Source organism: Coregonus clupeaformis, chromosome 34, assembly GCF_020615455.1.
Source record: "Coregonus clupeaformis isolate EN_2021a chromosome 34, ASM2061545v1, whole genome shotgun sequence".
In the NCBI taxonomy this organism is placed as follows: Eukaryota; Metazoa; Chordata; class Actinopteri; order Salmoniformes; family Salmonidae; genus Coregonus; species Coregonus clupeaformis.
The window spans coordinates 40,395,057-40,418,003 of NC_059225.1; positions in this window are offsets into that span (position 1 = coordinate 40,395,057).

Consider the following 22,947-nt stretch of genomic DNA (forward strand, 5'->3'; position numbering starts at 1 on the left):
AGGCCAATACCAAAGAGAGTTCCAACCTCTCTGCCAATAACAGCTAGTTTTAAGTTTTCCCCTACCCACTCAGACCACTCCCAGACAGTCATAGCAAAATATTGTTACAGTAAGGTACTTAATTCTTACCCAGAAATGATTTGATATGGAATATAAACAGCTGCATTGGGCCTCTAAGGCGCTGACCACAACTTTACCCCTGAAATATCATTACAAACAATGGGCCTCGCTCCATCAATTAGGTGAGGGTTCTAAGAAAAAGCGCAGGTGAATTGGGAGCATTGAACTCTGTCCTGCAAAGACGTTCGTTATAACCTTTGATGCTGTGATGTTACTCCCCATTTTACCTGATGATCTTTGATAAATACACAAGAGCACAAGCTCAGCCAGCACAGGTTAGTCAAAGTTCAGATTTCACATTGGATTCAAGTGTTGAAAAATGAAGAAGGACCAGTCAATCCAATTTAAAATGGAGAGAATACATGGCTAGATAGATATCAGTGACACAATGGCGTGCATGTCAGTGTGTGCTATGGGCGCACACGCAATGTGGCCTTCCCCTTCACTGATCCAGATGATTGCTGCATCTCATTCGCAATTTCCCCAGTGTCCAGAACTGTTTTCACAGCAACACACAGAGAGGATACTGCCCTCCAGCACCAGGCTTTCATTGAGTTCTCAGATACTGTTGGGGAATTCCACCAGCAGCAAAGCATCCTCCTCTTCTTTCCCTCCCTCCATCTCTCTCCCCCTCTCTCTTTTCTCACTCTCGCTGCATCACACCCCTAAGCTCATAGTACGATGGAGGGAGGGAAAGAAGAGGAGATATAGCGAATTGATATCCATGGCTCAGCATCCCAACTCTTATTGAATTTGTTTTCAGGAAGACGGCATAAATAATCATTGGGGAAATTCTGTTACTGTGAGTTCCATCCTGTGGCGTTTAAATCACTTACGCCAAAAGACAAGAGACTCGCGGTCCGCTCTTTACAGCTCACCGACAGAATACCAAGTGTGCATAATGGAGTCACTGGTGCCATTTTCACCCAGAGAGAGACAAGCCTTAACAAGAGTGACACCAAAACAAACCCCAGAGTACTGCCGAGATTAAGACTTCAGATCAAACAAACTTGTGGGCACTTTAGCAGTTTTTAGGATATTTTGGATGGGTAATAACAGACATACTGTAGGTCGACATACAGGTAACTGCCAAAATAAAGGAAACACATTTTTAAAAATGTAATGGTGTGGGGTGCATTTTTCTGGCATGGTTTAGGTCAACCCAACCCTTTAGAGGGCAAGGTAAAAACCAATAAATAAACAGCCATTCTGAGTGATCATTTTTATCCTGATGGGAGTGGTCTCTTCCAGGATGACAAACTGAAATGGTCCACCCACACAGACAGTGTGGTGAAGAAGGCGCAACAGAGCCTCTTCAACCTCAGGAGGCTGAAGAAATGTGGCTTGGCACCTAAAACCCTCACAAACTTTTACAGATGCACAATTGAGAGCATCCTGTCGGGCTGTATCACCGCATGGTACGGCAACTGCACCGCCCGCTTCTGCAGGGCTCTCCAGAGGGTGGTGCAGTCTGCCGAACGCATTACCGGGGGCAAACTACCCGCCCTCCAAGACACATACAGCACCCGATGTCACAGGAAGGCCAAAAAGATAATCAAGGACATCAACCACCCGAGCCATTGCTTGTTCACCCCGCTATCATCCAGAAGGCAAGGTCAGTACAGATGCATCAAAGCTGGGACCGAGAGAATGAAAAACAGCTTCTATCTCAAGGCCATCAGACTGTTAAATAGCCATCACTAGCACATTAGAGGCTGCTGCTGCCTATTGAAATCACTGGCCACTTTAAGACATTGAACACTAGTCACTTTAATAATGTCTACATATCTTGCATTACTCATCTAATATTTATGTATATACTGTATTCTATAATATTCTACTGTATCTTAGTCCATGCCGCTCTGTCATTGCTTGTCCATATATGTATATATTCTTAAATTCCATTCTTTACTTAGATTTGTGTGTATTGGGTGCAGTATGTTCCCTATTATTCTTGCTAATGTAACCTTTTAGGGCAAGTGGCCGTTCAGGTTGAACTTGTGCCAGTATCATGGCAGTACTTTCAGAAGGTAATTGACGTCAACAAGAGTTCCACGGTGTGGCCCTTGGGTAAATAATGGTCTGCTGTCTGCACAAGTCATTGGATCATAAGAAACAATACCCCAAAATACAAGTGTCAGGCACTAATTTAATGAAAATGATTTGCCACCAAAGATCTTGAGCAAAACCCGAAATCAATCTAAAAGTACTCCTTACACAATAATTTCTTTGACATGTGCCAGTGTTTTTCCCAATGACAAAGTTTCACCTTTCTTATTCGGATGCCAACATTTCAGTCTCTCTCTTGACCTCTGTCAGAGAATAATCATAATTCATCATGGTTTCTGTCAACAAAAGAACAGGAAATGTTATGTCTATGTATTCAGGAGTTGTGTGCTCACTGTTGATGGAACAGTTCCCTATTGGGCACTGTGATCAAGTTTGGCTGGCAGCCTCACTAGCTTGTATTCCATATGAGAGACCTTGAACACTAAGTACCACTGGGATGACCCCATAGTGAACCTATGGAATCTCCAAGGAAGGACTAGCTGTAGCTCACAGTGGTTGGTCAAGTTGTACTAATATTTTCTTCTCTGGTTTTATCAACACTAAAATAAATACACTCCCTTCTGTATTTCTTTGGACAGTGAAGCTTTTTTAAAATTATAATTATTGGGCTTTATACTCCAGCATTTGGGATTTGAGATCAAATGTTTCATATGAGGATACAGTACAGAATGTCACAAAGAGATATACATATCTGTTTTACCGCTTAAAAATGAAATCACTTTATGTACTTAGTCTCCCCATTTGAAGAAGCCATAAGTACTAGGACAAATTTAGTTGCGAGCCAAACAGGCTAGTTAGTTCTATTGGGATGTTTTGACCTGGTCGTTAAGTCTATTAATAAGACTTTTAGTTAAGAAGACATTTAGTTAAAGTAGCCTCAAAATGTGGCCATGGATGTGTTACTCATTTTAAGGTTGAATAAATACTGTTACATTAGTTTGTAAGATAGCCTTAATGATAGGCTGTTTACTGTATTACAAAAGTAATATTGAATTGTGTTTGGTTGATAAAGCAAACAAATATTAACATTTAAAGGTGATGTATCTAATGTTTGGATAGTTTCATCTGAGCCATTGGCTTAATCCTATTCTTTAACTTACATGTTTGGTTTAGTTGGAGATGTGAATCCAACATATATTAAATTGTCGAAAAGTTAATAGGCAACCAAATATCAACAGTTGAAGATGTATCTTCTGTGCCACTGACTTAGTATTTATTTGAATTAAAGCCAGACTTAGTCAGTGGAACAGAAGATACATCTCCTTCAAATGTTGATATTTGGTTGTGTTGACAACCAAACAAAATTCAATATCACTTTTGCAATACTGTAAATGGCCTATTAAGTTGTCGACAAGTTAACAAATTATATGTTTGATTCAAGTCTCCAACTAAAACCAAAATAAAAGTAATAGAATATGATTAAGCTAGTGGCACAGATGGAACTATCCAAGCATCTCCTTCAAATGTGGATATTTGGTTGCATTGACAACCAAACACAATTCAATATCCAGTTTGTCTACAAATTAATAATTGATATGTTGGATTCACGTCTCCATCTCAACCAAAAATGTAAGTTTTAAAGTCATTTAGCAGACGCTCTTATCCAGAGCGACTTACAGGAGCAATTAGGTTTAAGTGCTTTGCTCAAGGGCACATCAACAGATTTTTCACCTAGAGTATAAAAGTAAGTAAAAATATAAGTGTAAATGTAATTTTATATTTATTTATTTCAAGTTCGCCAACGTTAGCTAGACCTACTAGTAGTTCTGTTGTGATAACGTTAGTTAGACCTACTACTAGTTCTGTTGTGATAACGTTAGTTGTGCTGTGTCAGAGTTGAGGGCCATCCACCAAGCCAATGACTATAATGATAACTATAATGATACACTATAGGCTACATAGAGTGGGGAGAACAAGTATTTGATACAGTGCCGATTTTGCAGGTTTTCCTACTTACAAAGCATGTAGAGGTCTGTCATTTTTATCATAGGTACACTCCAAATGTGAGAGACGGAATCTAAAACAAAAATCCAGAAAATCACATTGTATGATTTTTAAGTAATTAAAGCCAGTGGTGCGTGTTCCCAGTCCGGCACGGCCCGTGCCTGCTCCTCGCACCAAGCCAGTGATGCGTGTTCCCAGTCCGGCACGGCCCGTGCCTGCTCCTCGCACCAAGCCAGTGGCGCGTGTTCCCAGTCCGGCACGGCCCGTGCCTGCTCCTCGCACCAAGCCAGTGGTGCGTGTTCCCAGTCCGGCACGGCCTGTTCCAGGACAGAAACACACACCTTAAATGTAGTCAGCAGGTACAGTCGGTCGGAGGAACGTATCCAACGGCAGGCGAGCAGGATCCAGGCTCTCGGCAGCGCAATGGAGCGCGTGGTGAGTACATTGGAGCGATGGGAGAGAGGTGGCGTTTCAACACCTCCTCCAACCACACAACTCACCCGACCTGCAGTGACGGTCCCCTGCAGGGAGCACTTTAGCGTGTCGGTGCCCAGTCTTGGGCCAGCAACCAGCCCAACTACAGGGTTGGAAACCACCTCTGCGTCGGTGCCCAGGGTGGGCACGACGTACAGCCCCGTTTTGGAGCAGGAGCTCCTAAACGTGTCGGTGCCCAGTCTGGGGCCGGCAACCAGTCCTACTACAGGGCTGGAATTTTCCTCTGCGTCGGTGCCCAGGCTGGGCACGGCGTTTAGTCCTGCTCCAGAGATGGGGATGGATACGGGTCGGAAGTTTGCTCCACTCCAGAGCCAGAGTGTTCCGCTACATCGGTGCCCAATCCAGCTCCGGTCAGCTGCTCCATTCCGGAGCCAGAGCAGTCCGCTCCACCGGTGCCTAGTCCAGCTCCGGTCAGCGGATCCATTCCGGAGCAACAGCAGTCTGCTCCACCGGTTCCCAGTCCAGCTCCGGTCAGCGGTTCCACTCCGGAGCCAGAGCAGTCCGCTCCACCGGGGTCCAGTTCAGCTCCGGTCAGCGGCTCCACGTCAGACCCAGAAGTCAGCCCCTCTCCAGGGTCGGGGCCTCCCACACCAGGGTCCAGATAGGGCTTGGTGCATCGCGGGAGGATTGCCGATCCAGGCCCAGACGTCAGCTCCTCTCCAGGTTCGGGGTCTCCCATACCAGGATCCAGACAGGGCTTGGTGCATCGTGGGAGGAAGGAGAGGGGAATCATCGCGCCGAGGTCCAGACCAGACCAGGGGCGCAACGGGGAGGGAGAGGTCGTCACGCCCGAAGCCGGATCCGCCTCCGAGGCTGAAAGCCCACCCGGACCCTCCCCTGTCATGTCAGGTTTGTGCGGCCGGAGTCCGCACCTTTGGGGGGGGGGTACTGTCACGCCCTGATGTATGGAACTCTTGTTTGTTGAGTCAGGGTGTGGAAATCTATGTTAGAGATTCTATGTTTAGGTTCTAATTTTCTATTTCTATGTTTGGCCGGGTATGATTCCCAATCAGAGGCAGCTGTCGCTCATTGTCTCTGATTGGGGATCATACTTAGGCAGCCCATTGCCTACTGTGTATTGTGGGATCTTGTTCCTGTTAGGCTGGTATGTGTATAGCCATTTGGGTTTCACGTTACAATGTTTCTTGTTTTGTTGAATGTTTATTTAGTTAATAAACATGTACGCTTTTCACGCTGCACCTTGGTCCGACCCGTCTCTCAACGTTCGTAACACTAATGAATTTATTTCAATTGACTGATTTCCTTCTATGAACTTTAACTCAGTAAAATCTTTGAAATTGTTGCATGTTGCTTTTATATTTTTGTTCAGTATATTTCGAAGGCCTGCAAAATATTTCAAAGGCCAACACTGACGTTGTAGCTAACTAACTAGCGCTGCTAACGTTGTAGCTAACTTGTTACATTGCTAATGACAGTGGCAACCCGTCATTCAAGGCAGGTGGGGCAAAAAAAATTAAAATATTCTGGCATTAATTATTGTCACATATCAGTTTACAAACAATGTAAAAAAAAACAACGTTATCCTTGAGTTAACAAAGCCGCATACAAACATGGTCTCTTTCTTGAGTAAGGCAGCACCAAAATGCAGGTGTTTCAACCTAGCTCAGTGCTTTTTGTGGTGGAGGGGCAGCCAGTGAAAGCACAGAGCGTAAGCGTTGGTAATATTCTCTACATCTCCGCAGAATCTACAGGGAGAGCTAGGCAGTTCAAGCCCGCTTGGGTGCTGCCATAGATTTATGGTACTGTCAAAATCTTAGCAAGCTAGCTAGCTAGACAAGCAGTCATCATCATGAATCATGTCGACAATATACTGGCAAATCCTTTTCAGTCCTAGTCATATGAAGAGAAATTATAGCTAAAACGCATCGGTGCTCATCGGCCATTAGACATACATTCGCAAATTCAACAATGAGTGGTTTGGAAGGAATCAGTGGCTAACCGTCGCAAAGCAATAACTATTTTGCTTCCCTTGCCTGCTATTCGGTGGAGAGGGTGTGTGGTCCATGTCTGAGTTTAAGGATTCAAATATCTGTCTGAAAGGGTTTCTTTTCCAAGCTAAAAGGATAAACATTCACATGCAACACCATGGGCCAGAAAATATTGAATACATTGGCCATGCTGTCAATCCAGCATGTCTTCATCCAGAGAATGCCAGAATTTGATGACAATGTTTGCCCACAAGAAGGACCGCCGTGCCACCTTCCTGTTCAAGTGAGCACACAATGGTGAGCCAAAAAAAATGTATTGTATGCTGCGGTATAAATTATGTTATATGCCAGGGAGATATGTATACTGTAGCTAAGAAAGTAATACTTAGTGTATGTTGTGTAGTAAACTGTTAGTAGCCTATGTGTCTCACCCTAAGAATTTGGTCCCTCTCCCCCTCAGAAATTAGCTTACTGTTCTGTCTTGGTCGTGCACATTTAGCCTACAGCCTGTTTTAGAGAAATGTCATCATCAAATATTGTATTGTCTGTTATATGCCCCCATTATTGATCCTGCGGTTCTGACTAGGGCTATGGTGGTCATGACATTTTGTCAGCCAGTAATTGTCAAGCAAATAACTGCTGGTCTCACGGTAATTAACCGTTAATTAACATAAAAACATTTAGCATTTCCTGGCTTCCACGCATTGACTAAAAGTCACTGATGCGGACTTTTGGAACATCTACATATTAAAAAGTCTAATAAATCCATGTAGTATACCCTACACCATCACAATAAATCCATTATTTATTTTAGGCAGGTCTAAAGAAACATGATATGAAGAAAATGTAGTCTATTTCAGAAGAACAGAATAGCATACTCTGAGTTGTCCTTATGTTAGGCCCTGATCTGGCTATGCCATATGGCTGTGGGGTACACTAGTTCATTTAGCAGACAAGAGTTGCTTAGAATTCCGTGGCATTATGTTATATTATTTTATAGTATGAAGAATACAATTGAACATGGCTCCATAAAATAGAAAGGAGATTTTTTCCAAACGATTTGAGGGAGTGCGCACATGAGGCTATTCCGTGTTGAGCGGTAAACAAAGAAACAGGTCCTCTTATATGCTTAATTTAGAGTTATTTCTGCAACTTTAGTTGTGATACAAACGTTGGGCTATATGTTGTGATTTTTAATACCTTCTAGGGCTGCATGATGCGACTCTAATGATGATTTGTTATTTGCGCAGGCTGCACACACTTCATCAGTCTCTCATTCACAATTTGACAAGCACTTGGTAATGCCTCGAATTTCCTGGCGACATCCCCTTCGTTTGGCCATAATGCACCCTAAGAAAATCCATGCCTTTTGCGGCTAGTGGCCGTTGTGCCCTTGGGCTGAGTATAATAATTATAATTCCCTTCTTCCGGCTGCGTGCTCTGAAGCACCTCTCACTCACATGGCTCTCTCAGATAGCTCAATTCTTATTAGCCAATTCCCGTCACGTGATCGGGTCTTTCTCATAGGCAACAAGTGAAGACAGACACATCGGGGAGCAAATGTGCGCGTCCTTATCCAAGTCCGAGGCGCATATTGAAGATATTGGAAGAACTGTCCACATTTACTTTTTGTTAGCCAACAAGATGAGTAGGCCTAATGAACAGCAAAAGCACTAGCCTGTCAACCTTTGCACTATGGGGGATAGTAGTTTGACATATGTCAATCTACTATCCTCTATAGTACAAACGTTAACCTATTCTATTCTGTGCGAGAAATAAATATTCTAAACATAGTATAGGACAGTTGTGGGATGCAATAGATCCCAAATTAATACAACCAGTAACAGGGCCAGGGAATAAAAATACATGTCATCTATGCACTTAAATAGCGAATGGAGGACGCTTTTCCCGTGGTTCATTTTCGTGTCAGCCAGATAGGCTATACTCCTGTTGTAAAGTGAAGCAATGTGCTTACTATTAGGAAAGTTGATAAATAAATATATTAGGCCTAGCCTATAGAAAGCTGATAGAATCCTCCTCTTTTTAATAGAGGCCATCACTCTGTTTTCTTACGCAATTGCATAGCCTATAGAAATGTTGCGCAACATGAGCTGATGGGCTCTCATGAAGTGTTTGATTCGATTTTCGATTGCATTTGCATTGATGTCAGAGTGATTAGAGGGACAATAGAGTGCGGAGTACTAGGCAGTTAGTAAGTTTGGTAGGCTACTAATGACCATCAGTAGCATCAGAGCTTGGAAAAGCCTAATTACCCTGACTAAACGGTCACATGGAATTTGACTGCCATCATGAGTTGAGTTTGCCCCTCCAAGATTTACATGCTAAAATTGGCACTGGCTAACGACATAGCAAAATAGATAGCAGTATGAAAATGTATGCACTCACTAACTGTAAGTCGCTCTGGATAAGAGTGTCTGCTAAATGACTAAAATGTAAATGTAATAGCGCTGCTAACTAGCTAGCGCTGCTAATGACGGAACAAACATTCATTGTTGGCTGTGCCGGGTGGAGATTATAAGAGTACGTGGCCATTTAGGCCAGATTGTTCTTCAAGACGTTCAAACATAACCCAAAACACAACCAAAACAAACTGCAAATGCTTCCAATAAGTTTGTAGAGTCACAAGCCCGATGCGTGCTAGGAATATGGGACCAAATACTAAACTTTTGACAACAATTTGTCCAAATACTTATGACTTCTTCAAGTGGGGGGACTAGATATATAAACTATTTTATTTTCTAAACGCTAAAACAGATATGAATGAAAATATCCTCAAATAAAGGTGACATTCTGGAGTCGCCTCATATGAAACATTTTATGTCAAATCCAAAATGCTGGAGTAAATAGCACAATAATAATAACAAAAATTGCTTCCCTGGGGGGTATAAATATACACACAATTATTTTGTATATTTATACAAAGATATCATTTAGAATAAAGGCCATTGGTGCCGTTCAAAAATAACACCACTAAGTAGTTTAACACAAGAAAAAACATGCAGTCAGTGAAGTAATATACATAATTAGGCTTATAACAAGTGATAAAGCCAACCCAGATGAATGCAGCTTGCTATTGAAGCATTGGTTGATGAGTATTAAATGTGTTTCATTGGAGCTACAGTGTGCAGCAACTACCTTATTTTCCTTTCCTAACAAAGGACGGGGGGCCAGTATGAAAAATACGAAAAATAATGTATGCACTCACTAACTGTAAGTCGCTCTGGATAAGAGTGTCTGCTAAATGACTAAAATGTAAATGTAAATGACTTGTGTACTTAGTAAATAAATGGAGAATAGCATATTGATAAACATTACAAAAGGGTTGAGTATTACAGGTTATTACAATTGCATAAAAAAAGCCATAGCCACAATGCAGTGGGCCTTTCAACATGCTGAGTGTGTGCACTGGAATGGAGACAGGGTGGAGATATGATTCCTTTTTTTTAGGCCACACCACTTTATCCCCATAATGACTTAAGCAGGATTGATGATTCAAAATGCACTTTGAAGAAGCCAAAATAATTGGTTTCCCTACCGGTGATCAATCTCTGTGATCTTACAATGTTACGGTTGCCATTAGTTAACCTCGCACTCCGTTATAGTCACAGAAAAGCCTTTCCCCTTTCCAATGCATCTTCTCACCCTCTCTTTCTCTCGAGCCCCTTGAGACAGCCTGAAATTGTCTAATTGGGGGAAATAATTTGCGTTATCATCGTCTAACCTGAACCGTCAAAGAGATATTCAAGTTGTTGAAAATCCAATTCACTAGCTTCTCAGAGTAAGCCGTTGCACTCTGGGTTGCTAACCTAATCTCCAGCTAAACTGATACAGTAGTGATGGAATATGCAGCTCAGCCTGGTCGGGGGGAATTCCCACTGTTGGTTGCAGTCGTGTGAATGTAGACAATTTGAAGGATAACAGCTGAGTACAACTGTGTCGGTCAAATGACAAAGACATGCAGTATAATTAAAGATAAAATATGGATTTGTCTCAGTAAGCATGTTGATTGATTTAATTAAGATGTATCTTTTTGTCTTTTTTTAAAAGGGGACGTTTACTTTGTGTATTGTGTACTTAATGTAGGTAGTCGGAAAAGTAATGGACAGCATTGAATTACATTGTTAAATGAAAAGGAGCTTTGTATAACTACATCCACACTACAGATTATTCAATGCTAATATATTTGATTATTTATATTTAATTAATAGTCAATTACATGGCAATTAACATAGACATACGGTTGGAGAGACTTTGAATGCATTTCCAGAAAACTATGATGAAGGTTTACATTTCTGGCATGATCCAAAGGCAGCCATTTTTCATCAAAAGCAGGGAAACCATTCAACCTTCCTTGTGTTTGTTCAAGCTATGGGTCCCCCCCCAAAAAAAGTGCTTTGTCATGCTGCTGGCCTTTCTGGATTATTGGTAAGTGATGCAAAAAAATATTGCTCATTGAATACCTATTACTACACCTCATTACTTCCATGTAAGGCAATGAGGAGAGTAACAGACAGAACTGGCAAAGATGGCCTTAAAAAAATGTACTGTACTTGAGTTAATGTGGCAGTCACATTTGAGTCACAGTCACATTGAGCCTGCCTTATGCAGAATATCTGTTAACATATTTCTGTCAGTACAGTTCCCAGTCAACTGTGTCGAATTCTGTAAAGTTCAAGTGTCCCACTGGTTTTGATTTAATTTGAGTTGTCAACTAATGTGAATTCAAAGTGAAATCAACCAAAAATGTAACCATGTCATTGGATTTAGGTACACATTTAGGTGACACTATATTTCCCAAAACTCCTTTGACTTTTTGCACAATCCAATCAGTTTTCCATGTTGATTCAACATGTAATTACATGGTAACAATGTTGACTCAACCAGTTTGTGACCAGTGGGATATACCTGTATGCCAAAACATTCTGCATACTGTTCAATGAGGGAGTGGTCAAGCCATAAAATGGGCACACACAAAGTGGTAAGAAGGGGATTGAGAAATAAGTTTAAATATGAAGACCAACCTTTTGTAGTAAGAGGAAATGTAGTGGCCAGTGACCATGTCAGTAAACTCTACACTCTATGACCCAACCAATGCTACAACATATCACTTTGTGCACTTTAGCGATCCAGGAGTTCTATTTGAAGTGAAAACCTTGTGGATAACTGTGAACCAATTAACCTTTTGATGCGTACGAGCACACAGGTGTGATCATTCTACAGTGGTCCCTGCAGCGTACCCTCAAACCGGTGTGATTAGAACACTTCATTAGAACGTCTGGTTATGATTGAGCTGGCCACACTGCTTTTTTACAGAAACATTTTGCACAAACACAGTCTTTAGAACTTTATGTCCTCAATGTGAGCAGTTTCTTTTTGGATGCAGATGTTCAGACATTCACAGAAGTAGCATCAGCATAACACAATTTTCATCCAAATCGGAAAATGTAGGCTACATTAGTCCTAGTGCTAACTGAGAAAAGAGTGAGTGAACACAAGCGGTCACATTTAGCCAACTCTCGGCTGACAGAAACCATAATATGAATTAGCTAATAGCAATTACTGTTTACAATTTATTACATGACGGGAAACATGGTAAGCAAGTTAGTCCAAAAAATGGATGATGATACTTCTATCTAAACCAAAGTAGATAATTGTAAGATTGTTCTATACATCAGTTGGGGTCTCTATAATCTTCAATATGATGTCCTAAACCTAGCATGAAAGTGCATCATTGTAGCTGTGTGGGCTAATAGTCAACATGTTTGCCTTGGGGAAGTTGAGCCAATGGCCATGGGGGAAGTTGAGACAATGGTTGAGCCAATGGCAAGTTGAGAAAATGGAAGTGTTTTCTTCCCAGGTGTTAAAAAAAGTACAAAGTGTTTGTTAGGTGTTAAACCTGTGTTAAAATATGCTAAACATGATTAAAAGACCAAAAAGCAAGTGTGATTGTGTTGAATTATGTCTGGGAAATAAAGATTGTCATGGTTTGAAAAAGATAGTGGTAATACTTCATTCAGTACAGACATTTTTAGGCGGCTTAACTTACAGATGTCAGATCTTAACTTGATCACTCTTTTGTTGCAGAGAATTTTCCTGATGCATCAGGAAATTCAAATGAGCCTCGTGATTGGCAAAAAATTAGCAGTTCTCTTTCTCTCCATGCGGGGCAGTAGAGTCATTGGGATGAGAGCTCGCTATCTTAAAATAATGTTCTCTCTCAATCGCTCAAACGCTATAGGCCAAGGTCCTATTACTGCAACATTCAAATGTACAAAAATATATCTGAAATGCAGCTATACACATCAAAAACCGTAGTTCTATATACAGCTTAATAACACAAGATTGATATTGGTCTCCACTAGGCTATGACATACAAGTGTCTAGTGTATCCTAAGGGGATGAATGAACTGTCAGAATTGAGTTCAATTGTGGCCTAGGGTAGTCTAGCGGTTAGGACCGCTGCCTTCTGCGTGCACATCTAGGCCTACTGTGTCGGCATCGGTTAGATTCTGGCACAAATAACACAATCTCCCAATTGACTTAGTCAAATATGGACAGTCTAGGGTTATTTTACCCCGATCTTGATAAGAAATGATGATACCAGACACTTTTGGGTAACATAAATAGTAAACAAACAAATAATATCAGTACAGCAACATTCGTTTCCATTTATACAAAAGTGTCAGATAAATTGTCACAGTAGATTGGCCGTGATAAACAAGGAAATGCTTTATTTCTTTATTTTCTTTATTTTTATTGTACAGAATGCGTGTCAAATAGATAAATCGCCCTTAGTCTGTTCAAAAAGGACTAAGTTGCTCCGATGACAATACCAACCTGAGGGCGAACATACACTACATGACCAAAAGTATGTGGACACCTGCACCTGCTGAACATCTCATTCCAAAGCCATGGGCATGAATATGGAGTTGGCCCCATTTTGCTGCTATCACAGCCTCCACTGTTCTGGTAAGGCTTTACACTAGTTGTTGGAACATTGCTGCGGGGACTTGCTTCCATTCAGCCAAAAGAGCATTAGTGCGGTCGGGCACTGATGTTGTGCGATTAGGCCTGGCTCGGAGTCGAAAAAGGTGTTCGATGGGGTTGAGGTCAGGGCTCTGTGCAGGCCAGTCAAGTTCTTCCACACTGATCTCGACAAACCATTTGTATATGGACCTCGCTTTGTGCACGGGGCATTGTCATGCTGAAACAGGAAAGGGCCTTCCCCAAACTGTTGCCACAAAGTTGGAAGCACAGAATTGTCTAGAATGCCATTGCTGTAGCTTTAAGATTTCCCTTCACTGGAACTAAAGGGCCTTGCCAGAACCATGAAAAACAGCCCCAGACCATTATTCTTCCTCCACCAAACTTTACAGTTGACACTATGCATTCGGGAAGGTAGCGTTCTCCTGGCATCCTCCAAATCCAGATTTGTCCATCGGACTGCCAGATGGTGAAGTGTGATTCATCACTCCAGAGAACAAGTTTCCACTGCTCTAGAGTCCAATGGTGGAAAGCTTTACACCACTCCAGCCGACGCTTGACATTGCGCATGGTGATCTTAGGCTTGTGTGCGGCTGCTTGGCCATGGAAACCCATTTCATGAAGCTCCCGACTAACAGTTGTTGTGCTGATGTTGCTTCCAGAGACAGTTTGGAACTTGGTAGTGAGTGTTGCAACTGAGGACAGACGATTTTTACGCACTTCAGCACTCGAGGTTCACGTTCTGTGAGCTTGTGTGGCCTATCACTTCGCAGCTGAGCCGTTGTTGCTCCTAGACGTTTCCATTTCACAATAACAGCACTTACAGTTGACCGTGGCAGCTATAGCAGGGCAGAAATTTTACGAACTGACTTGTTGGAAAGGTGGCATCCTATTGAAAGTAATTTAGCTCTTCAGTAAGAGCCATTCTACTGCCAATGTTTGTCTATGGAGATATTATGGCTGTGTGCTCGATTTTATACACCTGTCAGCAATCGGTTTGGCTGAAATAGCCGAATCCACTAATTTTAAGGTGTGTCCACATACTTTTTGATATATAGTGTATCTTGAAAGACTTTGGTTGCAAGCAGGACTAAGTCAGAGAGGACAAGGCGAAGCCAGTGGGCTCACTCTCGCCAAAATAAATCCAGAATAAGCCCAATACATTTCTATGGGCTTAAAAACCTAAGCTTTTCGCCTGCCTTTGGGACGACTACCATTGTTAGGGTGGAGACATGAGCATCTCGTCATTATTTACAGATCTCTGATTAACGTAACACATTTTTTTGGGGCAGAAATGCCTTGTGGACCATGTGAACTTTCATAACAAACTTGTATGCCATCTGTAAATACGAATACAATTGTTATAAATTACGAGCCTAGTTGGTTTAGCCACAGAAAAAGACAGTAACCTTCCCGCTAGTCATGATTGACTGAGATAATGGACGGGCTGGAAATGCAGAGAGATGAGTTCGGATTGGTCTGCCATGTAGCATGCTTCTGTCTATAACATAAGTTGCTAAGTATGTGTAGATAATCCTTGCTACCGCAGCTTTTTTGGGGTTGGTTCCGTTTCTTTCTCCACATGGCTTCCCGCCTTCCTCATACACTCCAAGCCTTCGGAACACAGCCCTGGTTTGGCACCGTGAGAATGATAATAACAATGTGGATGATGATGATGTCATCACTCTCATACTGGATCTAAGGGAGAGAGGAGGCGACTGTGTTGATCTTCAAATAAATCAATTGACACGTGTTAAGACTATAGACTAGCGTCTTAGCGCTTTACAATTAAAAACAATACTATAACGTCTACAGGCCCTTGTTGGATGCACCTCTACCACCAAACCAATACTTTACGTGCCCGCTGGGCTACACAGGCACTGAGAAAAACATTAATTTATTTTGTCTAATGCTTGCCTTTAATATTGATCTACCCCCTGCAAATGTTGTCCATTCATTATAATCCACATAAGAATTCACATGAGACGCCCTGTAGCATGCTTCTAGTTTATATAGGCTACTTGAACTGAAGCCCAGTGTACCTGCAGTCTAAGTTATTGTAACACCACTTCCAGCTGCCCCCTGGTGGCGATTCAAAATATGAAATATCCTTTCAAATGTTCCTATTGCAGGATTATTTTCCTCCTGCAACAAAATGGATCATATTAAGATCCGACATCTGTACCCTGTCCCGCTGCTCAACTTACCCGGGGTAAATTGTGCCAAGCAATTTTTTCAAAACTATAATGTTTACATGATTTCTGATTATTTCCAGGGATACAACATCCTGAAATATATGTATACTGAACAAAAATATAAACGCAACGTGCAACAATTTCGAAGATTTTACTGAGTTACAGTTCATAGAAGAAGATCAGTCAATTGAAATAAATTCATTAGGCCCTAATTTATGGATTTCACATGACTAGGCAGGGGCACATCCATGGGTGGGCCTGGGAGGGCCTCTTGGGAGCTATTCCCATCCACTGGGGAGCCAGGCCCAGCCAATCAGAATGAGTTTTTCACCACAAAATGACTTTATTACAGACGTAAAAACTCCCAAAATGTGCAGGTTTAAAACAAAATAAAAATAGAATCCAACAAAAGTAATTCCCTCAGTAAAGTTCTGGTGGTGATATGGTTATTACTTCCTCATCCCCTGACACATCCATCTCAATCAGGCGGCAGACTATGCTCTATTGAATTCCCAGACAAAAATAGACTGGGGCTTTCTCACACACGTAGTCATAATGGCACACGAGGAAGACATCAGTGAAAGCATTATGATTAACATGACGGGAATGGGAGGGTTAAGAGAGCCCCAGATTGATGTTGCACACATCGTATTGCTCATTAGTGTGTACTGAACCATAGGCGTTGGAATTATTAGAAACAGTGGCAAGATCATCATTCAGAGAAGAGACATATCGTGCTAGCTTTGGCTTGTTCTTGCTTCAATTATTTTTTTTCCTTTACCTCAAAACCTTGTATCATTTTTGTTAGCCATTATAGGCATCCACTTTGGTCTAGAAATGTATTTTTATTGGGTTTTACAATGTTTGAACCCAACCTTTAAGATCATTCCCATGTTGACATGAAAAGACATCCAGGTGAACCTGTGTCCATACCCCCAACCTCCTACTGAACTGTCCAATCTTACATTAGCAGAGCGCCCGCGCAAGACCAAGGTGGTGACTGCAGCTTCATATTGGTTTATTTGATGCACTAAGAACTATTGGGAACTCGTTAAAAAGGAGTCAGGTGAAATCTTACCATATCTAATTGCTTCTCAAGGGTACTGTTGCCCATGAATTAAAGGGAAATAAAGAGAGATAGAAAAAATGTGAAGAGAAGATACCTATAAAAAACATGAATCTTTCCAGGAATGTTTGTGTGGTAACAAACATGAAGTATATGTACTACTGGATTTTAGTACTACAGGCAAGCTTGTTAGGATTTAAGAAACATGATTACCTGCTGTGTTGTGTGACAGAATATCATATTTAATTTGTGAATGACCATCATTGAAAATTCCTAAGCGCTTCTATAATCTATTTGCATACACTTCAAACAGACATACACTGTACATACCCCAGCAGACATGCCACAATGGGTTTCTTCACGGTACCCAAACCAAAAACAGATTGAATGCGTCGCTCAGTTGTGTACAGAGTCATGTCATCGTGGAATGCTCTGCCACGAGAGGTTACTCAGTGTCAAGAATGCTGAGTGTGGATGTGGTGCGAGAAATCAAGCGCAGGAACAAGGGCGTTCGTCAACAGACTTTAGTGATCCAAAAATATAACTCCAAACAGGTAACTGGCCAACCCAACCGGGAGGCATGAACAATTACGCACACACACAACAGTGCGTAAAATAGTAGAAACGCGCACGCAGTGCGGACTCTCAAAAAACAAACAACATGAGAGGAAAACCCACCAACAGCTAACAGCTGACATAACAATCACACATAACAACTGACCCAACACACGATAACTAAATAGGAAACAAAATCAAACACTAACAAGGGACAGGTGTACAAACAGACAAAACCAAACAAACATGAAACATCGAACGGTGGTAGCTAGTACTCCGGGGACGACGACCGCCGAAGCCTGCCCGAACAAGGAGGAGGAGCAGCCTCGGCCGAAACCGTGACACTCAGGCAGAAAGCAAGTGTAGCTAAAAAAAACCCAGATAAAAACACATTGTATCACAGCGCCTCTCCTCTTTCTAAAGATCTAATTTAACTGTACTGTATATAGGAAAATTAATATGTATATGAATAGTGTGTAAATAGTATTTTTGTTGTCTCTTGTTGTATTGCCAATATATTACTCTTATTTTATTTTTTAAATGTATGTAATAGTATCTTATGTTCTTGTCTATAACTGTTTTGTGCTCTGTTATGTATTTTTACGTTTTATGTGGACCCCAGGAAGAGTAGCTGCTAATTGGGGACCCTAATAAACTAAACACTGTGGTATCTTGGTGACTCCAATATTGCCTATCCCACTTTTTCTATTACTTTAATCTCTACATTATACTGTTATGTTTTATTATCATTCAATATCATGTCTCATTATCTTTTTGTTTGGCAGTTTTATTGGCAATAAACTGAGGTTGCTGTTTCATACTGTGCAACCCGTTAACAATTGTAGCTTCGCTGGGCTGTTACTGCAAGATTAGATATGAGACATGGTGCAATGATTGCTTTCTACACTGAACAAAAATATAAACGCAACATGTAAAGTGTTGGTCCCATGATTCATTAGCTGAAATAAAAGATCCCTGAAATGTTCCATCCGCACAAAAAGCTTATTTCTCTTCAATTTTGTGCACACATTTGTTTACATCCCTGTTAGTGGGCATTTCTCCTTTGCCAAGATAATCCATCCACCTGACAGCTGTGGCATATCAAGAAGCTGATTAAACAACATTATCATTACACAGGTGCACCTTGTGCTGGGGACAATAAAAGGCTACTCAAGAATTTGCAGTTTTGTCCCACAACACAATGCCACAGATGTCTCAAAGTTTGAGGGAGTGTGCAATTGGCATGCTGACTGCAGGAATGTCCACCAGAACTGTTGCCAGAGAATTTAATGTTAATTTCTCTACCATAAGCCACCTCCAATGTCGTTATAAAGAATTTGGCAGTACCTCCCACCGGCCTCACAACCGCAGACCACGTGTATGGCGTCGTGTGGGCGAGCGGTTTGCTGATGTCAACGTTGCAAACAGAGTGCCCCATGGTGGCAGTTGGGTTATGGTATGGGCAGGCATAAGCTACGGACAACAAACACAATTGCATTTTATCGATGGCAATTTGAATGCACAGAGATACCGTGACGAAATCCTGAGGCCCATTGTAGTGCCATTCATCCGCCACCATCATCTCATGTTTCAGCATGATAATGCACGGCCCCATATCGCAAGGATCTGTACACAATTCCGGGAAGCTGAAAATATCCCAGTTCTTCCATGGCCTGCATAATCACCAGACATGTCACCCATTGAGCACGTTTGGGATGCTCTGGATCAACGTGTACGACAGCGTGTTACAGTTCCCGCCAATATCCAGCAACTTCGCACAGCCATTGAAGAGGAGTGGGACAACGTTCCACAGGGCACAATCAATAGCCTGATCAACTCTATGCGAAGGAGACGTGTGGCGCTGCATGAGGCAAATGGTGGTCATACCAGATACTGACTGGTTTTCTGATCCATGCCACTACCTTTTTTTTAAGGCATCTGTGACCAACAGATGCATATCTGTATTGCCAGTCATGTGAAATCCATAGATTAGGGCCTAATGCTTTTATTTCAATTGACTGATTTCCTTATATGAACTGTAACAGTAAAATCTTTGAAATTGTTGCATGTTGCGTTTATATTTTTGTTCAGGATAATTACCTTGCAATTGTTTGCAGTTCAAATGGTCTGGGCTCAAGTTTGAATTTTATCTTAGCTGCAAGATCTCCATTATCCCAAATTGCCTGCAGATGTTTTCAATACATTCTACGGTTTATAATATTAACTGTATGATACACACTTATCTGAGCATACCATTAAGATCCCAGATGCTAAGTAAGGCATTATTGTTATCTATGTGAAGCAAGCTTTTGGCCAAATAGTAATTAGTGAATTAGTATATACTTTAGTTGTTATTAGCAGTGCCATGATTCTGGCCAAGATTAAATTCAGAGAAATACTGAACCTTGGCCTACAGGCTCTCGATCAAAAATGGTGATTGGTGAAATAAATACATTTTCCACTAGCAATCCCTGTTAAACCAAGTAAAAGCCCATCTGTTAGCCCATTTGCCAATGTCCCAGGGATCAGTAAAGTTCAAGTCATTTCAAGGAAATGACAGGTCCAGGTTAGCGGATTGGCCCAATATGAATGCAATTTAATTCCCCTATTCCATATTCAGGAAACAAATGTATATATCTAGGAACAAGGGACGCAACCATGGTACTTGTCAGTAGTCCTTCTACAGAATCTAGTGGTACCCTGGAGGCCTCAGTCTTTCATTAAGTTGCAGGATCACATTAGAACACCAATACTGCATTGACCGTTTCCTTTGCCCTGGAAAAAATATCCTGTCTATATGCTTTACCAAGAAAAAGGGATTCAATTACATAATATATATAAATATAAATACAGTTGAAGTTGGAAGTTTACATACACTTAGGTTGGAATCATTAAAACTCGTTTTCTACAACTCCACAAATGTCTTGTTAACAAACTATTGTTTTGGCAAATCAGTTAGGACATCTACTTTGTGCATGACACAAGTACTTTTTCCAACAATTGTTTACAGACAGATTATTTCACTTATAATTCACTGTATCACAATTCCAGTGGGTCAGAAATGTATATACACTAAGTTGACTGTGCCTTTAAACAGCTTGAAAATTCCAGAAAATGATATCATGGCTTTAGAAGCTTCTGATAGGCTAATTGACATAATTTGAGTCAATTGGAGGTGTACCTGTGGATGTATTTCAAGGCCTACCTTCAAACTCAGTGCCTCTTTGCTTGACATCATGGGGAAATCAAAAGAAATCAGCCAAGACCTCAGAAAAAAAAATGGTAGACCTCCACCAGTCTGGTTCATCCTTGGGAGCAATTTCCAAACGCCTGAAAGTACCACGTTCATCTGTACAAACAATAGTCGTTATGTTTGGAGGAAAAAGGGGGTGGCTTGCTAGCCGAAGAACACCATCCCAACCGTGAAGCACGGGGGTGGCAGCATCATGCTGTGGGGGCGCTTTGCTGCAGGAGGGACTGGTGCACTTCACAAAATAGATGGCATCATGAGGAAGGAAAATGATGTGGATATATTGAAGCAACATCTCAAGACATCAGTCAGGAAGTTAAAGCTTGGTCGCAAATGGGTCTTCCAAATGGACAATGACCCCAAGCATACTTCCAAAGTTGTGGCAAAATGGCTTAAGGACAACAAAGTCAAGGTATTGGAGTGGCCATCACAAAGCCCTGACCTCAATCCTATAGAATATGTATGTGCAGAACTGAAAAAGCATGTGCGAGCAAGGAGGCCTACAAACCTGACTCAGTTACACCAGTGCTGTCAGGAGGAATGGGCCAAAATTCACCCAACTTATTGTGGGAAGCTTGTGGAAGGCTACCCGAAACGTTTGACCCAAGTTAAACAATTTAAAGGCAATGCTACCAAATACTAATTGAGTGTATGTACACTTCTGACCCACTGGGAATGTGATGAAAGCAATAAAAGCTGAAATAAATAATTCTCTCTACTATTATTCTGACATTTCACATTCTTAAAATAAAGTGGTGATCCTAACTGACCTAAGACAGTGAATTTTTACTAGGATTAAATGTCAGGAATTGTGAAAAACTGAGTTTAAATGTATTTGGCTAAGGTGTATATAAACTTCCGACTTCAACTGGAGAGAGAGAGAGAGAGAGAGAGAGAGAGAGAGATGTTTGCATTGTGTTCAAAAGCTATTTGCATGCAAAATGCTAGGCAAATAATTTAATTATCATGATTCTTTGCTCTCATGAATATAGAATATTACCAGGAGAACATTCATTGCTCTGTGTACCATGAGATCAGGGCTAGAATATGAAATGATAGCTCCTTTGTTTGTTTTCTCAGACAATTCCACAGCAATCGAACATTCTCTGGTCCCAGCGCTCTGTTTCCCCCAGAATGGTGCAATGGATGTCTTACCACTATCAACACTGTGTAGAATCATTTGTCATTGTCTATGGCTAACTACGCAGGCATGCAGAGGGACATTGAATTAACAAAGGCTTGCTTCTCCTGAAGGTTTTCGTAGTGTGGTCATCATAGTGTAAGGATAGGAATTGGATGTTAGTGATTGATTATTAATGCCTGGCGATAAATTATTGTGTCATGTAAGATAATTGAGATGGTGGTTGCCTGTCATGAATAAAGTCTTGTAGAGCTCCTGTATGCTGCCTCTGTTTGGTCTTAGCTTAAGAAAGGTATGCCCATAATGTTAGCAAATGTTGCAAACATGTAAAATATTGTTTACAACAATCTTACAAAAGAGTTGATAATATAGCAAGGATAAGCACCATTTACAAATGTTACGTTTTAATGGAGCTATGTAACTGGTATGTGTTCAATAACAGATGACTCTGCATTTGCCCCCTCAGTTTTCCCCTCTCACTCCCTTTCCTTTTAAAACAGATCATCACCAGCGTAGGTTAGGCGGGAAATCAGACTATGCTTCCAAAGCTGGAGTTTGATAGCCTCCACACACCTATCCTGAGATAGCACACAGCGCTGCTGACCCCTCCCTTAGTCTTGGCCAGTATCTCCTCCAGCCAACAGAGCAAAAGCAGATAAAATGCCTGCACCCTGCTGCCCTTTCCCAACTCCAGCTGTGCCTCCAACTCCCCACATCCTGGCCACAGGTGGCACCAATAGACACAATCATCGGGCACCACATTACAGGGCACATACATTACACTACATTGAGCTTCGTCACAGAAGGGAGGGAGTGACCACTCCCACCAATTGAGTGCCTGGAATGTGTTATGGGAGATCACCTGACAGAAATTGATGGAAGGAGTTGCTTTTATTTAAGTTCCCCACTCCAGTCTACTGCCTCTGGGTCGGCCAGCTGTCAGAGCGCAATGAGAGCATATTAAGATAAAGAACGGTCTCCGAGGCCGAGCCAATGGAGGCGCTTCCTTCATCGTGAGGCTTTGTCGCTGAAAATCAGTGTTTTTCAAAGCTTGCTGTATATGCTTGTATGTGAAATTATCCCAATTGTGGAAACTTCCACGTTTTTGCGCATTCAAGCCTCAGTTTTGGATTTATTCATTTTTACGACAGTGTGCG